The sequence below is a fragment of the Vulpes vulpes genome, chromosome 15 (assembly GCF_048418805.1).
Source record: "Vulpes vulpes isolate BD-2025 chromosome 15, VulVul3, whole genome shotgun sequence".
In the NCBI taxonomy this organism is placed as follows: Eukaryota; Metazoa; Chordata; class Mammalia; order Carnivora; family Canidae; genus Vulpes; species Vulpes vulpes.
Genome location: NC_132794.1, coordinates 19050494 through 19057119, shown reverse-complemented (window position 1 = coordinate 19057119; position 6626 = coordinate 19050494). Strand labels below are relative to the sequence as shown.

The window sequence follows — 6626 nt, the reverse complement described above, 5'->3', positions numbered from 1 at the left end:
AAATAAATAAATAAATAAATAAATAAAGATTTAAAATCTTGTCTTAATAATTCTGAAAGTTATTGGTTCTTTGTAAAATAACTTGCTAGTGACTCAGAATTGTTTTAGCTTTACCAAAATAAGTGACGTTTTCTAAAAAGCCTCTCAGTGAACTATATCTTACTTTTTAAGCTGTGAAAGGACAAATCAAGCATTAATTATGCTGGTCTTTTCACAGGAGAGAATCTTTATCATCCTGGTTTTTGACACATAGCAGAACATTTACTTTCTGCTGAAAGTAGAGTATTTCAAGTCAACTATAAAAAAATAAAATAGTTTTAACTGGGTTATTTACATTTTGTTAGAAAATAGATGGATTTTTTTGTCTATAAGCATCTTTGGAAATGAGCGCTGAGTTACAGAAATTATTGTATACCCTACATGCACACATGCACAGAGCTCCAGAATTTCAATTCTTAACTATGATAACATATGATGAGGACATAAAGTATATTACACCATTCTTTAGGTACTTTTTAACCTGAATTAATTTGCTTTCTGCAATAAGCACATGAGTCAGCTATTATCATCCTTACCTTCAGATGAGGAAATCAAGACACCATGATTAAGTCAATCACCCGATGTCATTCAATAGTCAAATGGGTTTCCAAGAATCACAACTCAAGCAGTCTGGCTCCCAAACCAGATTACATAGATGCTTATCAAATTCTGCAGATTTATTTTTAATTTAGGCATATACAGTAGTGTTGAAATTTTATACGATAATCAGTCTGCTTGAATTAATTCATATCCACAACAAGGATAAAGATGTAGCTGTAGATACATATATACATATGCATGGAGATATAGAGACATAGACACAGGCATTGTTAAGTGTGGGACTTCAATTTGATTTTTTGAGGTGACTAATGTAATTCATCAATTATATTTTGCATACACACTCAGGAGGAATAACACCAATGGCAAAGACATCAAAGTGCTTTCACTGATGACAAAAATCATAAAAGTAATGCTCAGAATTTTTTTACCTTTGGACATTTTATATGTTTCTCGTCATATTTTAATGTTAATTCTTTATTATTAATTAAAGTTCTATTGGAAATGTAGAATCTGCCAATCATTTATTTAAAGAAAAACACAAGAGAACTTACATGGTAATAATAAGCATCTCTTCTGATTTCATGTGTATATTTTTTTGCAACAACAAATTAGTTAAAACTTGGTAGCAAATAGGAATAAATTAGAACAAAATGGAAGCAATTTTATTTTATTTTATTTAGATTTTATCCATCTGAGAGAGAGAGCATGTAGAGAACACAAACTGTGGAGAGGGAGAAGCAGGCTGCCAACCCAGCAGGGAGCCCCATGCTGCGAGGCTTAATCCCAGGATCCTGGGATCAGGACCTGAGCCAAAGGCAGCCGCTTAACTGAACTGAGCCACCCAGGTGCCCCACAAGCAACTTTCAAGCAACCAAATGCCAGTGTTTCTTCATTACAGCTTTAATAAAGCAAAATATTTGTAACTGCATTCATAGATACTAAGTGCTACAGAAGCCAGCACTGAAAGCAAAACCATCCCATTCAACGTACATTGGACTATATTTAAAATGAGACAAATACTTGTGGTCTTGAGCTTTCTAATGCAATAGGAGTTTGACCATGTAAGTAATAAAGTACAGATGGCCCTCAACTTAACAATGGTTTGACTTATGATTTTTTGACTTTATGATGGTGTACAAGCGCTATGTGTTCAGTAGAAACTCTACTTCGAATTTTGAATATGGGTCTTTTCTCAAGCTAGTGCTGTGCTATATGATTTTTTCTTGTGACACTGGGGAGTGGCAGCAAGCCACAGTTCCCAGTTAGCCATGGGATCACCAGAGTCAACAATCGACCATTCTGAATCCATACGAACTTTCTATCTTGACTTTCGGTATAGTATTCAATAAAATCCATAAGCTATTCAACACTTTATTATAAAATTACCTTTTTGTAGATGATTTTGCCCCCTATAGGGTAATGTAAGTTTTCTAAGTCCATTTAAGGTAGGCTAGGCTAGGTTAGGATGTTCAGTAGATCAGGTGTATTAAATCAATTTTCAACTTACAATATTTTCAACTTATGAAGGGTTTATCAGGATGCAACTCCATGGTAAGAAAAGCTAGTTAGGTTAGTGTTTTCAGACTCCAGGGGGGATCACTGCAGCTTGGGCGGGTCTTCAACTTACACAGTAACCAGTAGCAGCTGCAAAGGATGAATGGAGCTCTGGGAAAGATGCTGTGTCTGAGGAATGATACCATTTTTAAACAAGCCTTTTTTCTTTTAAGGCTCAGGACTTCAGGAGAAAATCTCATCTGTTCTGCAGGTGGCATTCTGCTGAGTACCAGTCAGCACTACAAGTCAAAGCCTACCCATGGCATTGGAAAATACAAGCAGCTAGTTAAAGCACAGGAGCCCAAGAAGACGAAGGGAAAAGTGGAAGTGAGACCCTTTAATTTGAGGACAGATTATGATTATGGGGTTTTAAACATTCACCTGACTTCATACGACATGACCCTGGCAGAGAGGTATGCCCAATATGTTCATCACCTCTGCAGCCATCTATCCTTTAAAATTGAGGAAAGTTATGCAATGCCCGCTTCCATGCCCAGCAATGGAAGTGTTGCTGCTGCAGGACCAAGGCAACAAAATGCTCCTGGACTCAGTTCTTACCACCCATGAATGCATGGTTCAGATCAGTGGTTTGAATGCTACATTTGCAGAGATTTTCTTGGAAATAATCCAAAGCAATCTTCCTGAAGGAGTCAGATTGTCAGTGAAGGAGCACACTAAAGAAGACTTCAAGGGAAGATTCAAAGCTCGGTCAGAACTAGAAGAACTGTTGGCTAAGTTGAACTAGCTCATTGCAGACCCTTTTATGTCAGGACTGGTGATGTTGACTGCCAAGGGGAAGATCTTCCTGGGTGCTCAAAGCTAACCGAAGACACTAACCTTTAGATACCATAACTACCCATCCTCATTAGCCAAGAATGCTTCCTTTCTTGTATGGAGGAGTGCTTGCCCATTGTCACCACTTTCCCTTGAGCTAACCTAAGACATCCTTCATCTAATAAAAATCTGTAGCTGAAAAAAAAAAAAAAAGCTAATTAACCAAAGATCCCTAGACAAAGGAGATCAACTGATGCAATGCATGGAGGGAGAGTAACACAGAGGAATGCGTAAAAACTGGTACTCAACATGGAAGAGGGAAGGGACCTGTATAAGGTTTGAGCTTCCACTAAAGGAATCTTTCACTAAAGGATCTAAAAAAAGTCAAGGTAGGTTCCAGATTGGTTTCTGCTCCTGAGACAGGATTAGGAGAAGTGAGTTTGATCAAAGGCTGAGTACTGTTAGGAATTGATGGGAGGTAAAGCAAGTCAGAATGTATCATTGGTGAGAATCTCTGGTCTCTTTCAAAGAGGGGCTCTTTGGGGCATTTTATGGTTATGGCATGACCGGGGAGAAACAATGTTTCCTACTGACTTTTTTCCTGACCTTAATTCTACCTGTCCCCTAGCCTCATTAACACTGGGACTATTTTCTTTTCCTTTTTCAACTTAAGCTGATTTTTAATCTTTCAATGCAGGACATGACCTTACTCTCCCTCTTCCCTTCCCCTTGCTCATGCTCATGCTCATGATCTCTCTCTCTCTCTCTCTGAAATAAATAATATTTTTAAAAAAGACATGAATAGACATTTTTCCAAAGAAGACATGCAGATGGCCAACAGACAAATGAAAAGATTCTCAACATTACTCAGCATCAATCACAAAACAATTGCTTTTAAAGATTTTATTTATTCAACAAAGAGAGACAGCACAAGTAAGGGACTGATAGGCAGAGGGAGAGAGAAAAGCAGACTCCCCACTAAGTAGGAAGCCTAGTGCAATGCAGGGCTCCATCTCAGGACCTCTGGATCATAATCTGAGCCAAAGGCAGATGCTTAACCAACCGAGCCACTCAGGCACCTTCAAATCAAGATTTTTAATTGCAGTTCTTTTTATGTTTACTTGATGAAAAGATAAGAATCATCAATTAGTCTTTTTGTACGTGATTATATAGAATAAAGCCAGGCAGAGTAAAATACCCATTTTGCCTCAGTTGAAACCAGTCAAAAATAGTCCATCACCTAAAAAGCAAAAGAAATCAAAATCTAAGACAATATATTCCCTTGGCCTAAGTCTGTGTGATTACAGAAGTACCCAGCATGGGACCAGATGGGTTAATCTGATGGCACAGAAATGATTCCATTCTACTCCATGAAGCAAAAGCCTCACAAGAGCTTCTAGAATACTAGAGGCCTTGCTCCCCCTCTTCAATCACTCTTGCCCATGAAGGGGAAGGATGAATTTTCACTGGTAAATTTAGAAAGAATAAATTGGGCATTCCCCATTCAGGACATTTCTCTTCCTCTTGGGCCTTCCTCATGCTCTCAATTGCCTGAAGGAGTTTCTAACCCTGAGAGAAACAGAGGCAAAGGAGCAAGCTGCAGGTGGAGTGGGCAGATCGACTACAGTGGCCACAGTTTGCTTGAGTTGGGGTGAATTAGATAGTACTGGGTTTGGAACTAAAGAAGCTTTCCTGCACTCAGGTATAACCTCTGTTATATTACATCATCTGTAGCAATAATGACAATGTATTCTAACTTCTATCTCTTGCTTGCCCTCAACTCATTTCAATCATTGGCTCATGACTTAGGTCAGGAAAAAGTCTGATTGGTTTACCTTAAATTCAAGAGTCATTATAGAAATATCTTGCCATCCTAAGATTTTAAGTCAGACTATTCTGAGAACATTTGGTGGGATTTCTACAATTTATGTTATTTTGGCATAATCTTGAGAATTGATAGGAAGTAAGAGAGCGAGGTAGACAAGGAAGGCAAGACAGGATATGTTAAAAAGAAAATCACCAGGTGGACAGCTGGGACTCAATCTTACTTGGACTGTTGGGACACTGTAGAACCTGCTCCTGAGCTGTCCTCCTGAGGGAAGAGGAAGCTGATGTACTTATTAACCAACTCCTTTTCCACTTGTTAAAGATTCACTCCAGTCAAGTTCAACTCCACAGACACCCTGTCCTTTCCACACCATGCTTGATCTGATGGCCAAACAAACCACAGATTTCTCTTTTAGTAGGAAACTAGTGGTATATTCATTGAATGAAACTATAAGGTCCCAGGCAGATAACCAATAGCATCTGCTATGGAGAATTTTCTCCACTCCTCCCCCAGAAGTTCTTCCACATGGAACACTTTCTAAGTGGGATTGTGTCTTATGAAGGAGTAGAAGAATATCATTTGGTTTTATTAAGAGCGTTTTAATTTTTAGGGGTTCAAGAAGGACATATTAGTTCATGGACAGTTCGTTTTCTATTCATATCATAATCAAAATCTCATAGGTGAATTTTAATTGAAGTCACACTTCATTTACGGACACTGTTGCCAAAACCAGTTTCTGGGATCACATTATTTGCTATAAAATGAGCAGCAACAAGAAAGGATACTTGTCGGGGAGGCTGGGTGGCTCAGTTGGTTAAGCATCTGCCTTTGGCTCATGCCATGATCCTAGAGTCCCAAGATCGAGCCCCGCATAGGGCTCCCTGCTCGGTGGGGAGCCTGCTTCTCCCTCTCCCTCTGCCCCTCCTCCAGCCCGTGCTCTCGCTCTCAGTCTCACTCTCACTCACTCTCTCTCACAAATAAATAAATAAAAACTTAAAAAAGAATACTTAAGTATATAGAATCAAAAAGAAAAACTAAGAATTGATAGCAAAGGAAATCACCAATGATATGTGCAAATGTATTCTTTTTTTAAAGATTTCATTTATTTTTTTTTATTTTTTAGATTTCATTTATTTAATCATGAGAGAGAGAGAGAGAGAGAGAGAGAGAGGCAGAGGCACAGGCAGGCTCCACGCAGGGAGCCCGACGTGGGACTCAATCCCAGGTCTCCAGGATCACGCCCTGGGCTGAAAGGCAGCGCTAAACTGCTGAGCCACCCGGGCTGCCCTGCAAATGTATTCTAATGTACACATACACTCTGCAAAAACAAGTTAAAGAATCTCATTTACTAATATAGAACCAAGGTAGCAAAAACATGGATCTTGAAAGAACTGAGAACAAGAATTCAGCTCAGCATTAGCAGGCAAAACCTTAAATCTCAGCTCCCACTTTGATTAACAATGTTTTGGAAAAGCTCTGCATGGTGAGAAGTTTTCTATTCTGAAAAATAGGAAGTTTGGTTAATGAGTTTCTATTTTCCTACCCTGAAATATTTGCTGTGATTCTAAGACAGCTCAAGTCCATCCCAAGTATCCTAGTAATATTCAGTTAAAACTATTTCTCGAGCTTTCCTATGTGATCAATCAGAAGTTTTAAACAAATTTAGCCTATATTCAATTAAGGAAATTATTTAGAAAAAGATACTCACCTGAGAGTTTTGCTTTACAAATTAAAGCAGAATATTGCATCTTAATTATGAAATAATTTATTGATGTTAAGTATTAATTTAAAAATCAGAGAGGGGTACCTGGGTGGCTCAGTTGTTAAGGATCCATCTCTTGATTTTGGCTCAGGTCATGATCTCGAGGTC

At 38.5% G+C, this 6626-nt stretch overlaps 1 pseudogene; it reads left to right on the top strand.

Annotated features, from left to right (window-relative positions):
* Positions 1 to 2253: 2253 nt before the first annotated feature.
* On the top strand, positions 2254 to 2930 carry LOC112917729 (large ribosomal subunit protein mL48 pseudogene; annotated as a pseudogene).
* The last annotated feature ends 3696 nt before the right edge of the window (positions 2931 to 6626 follow it).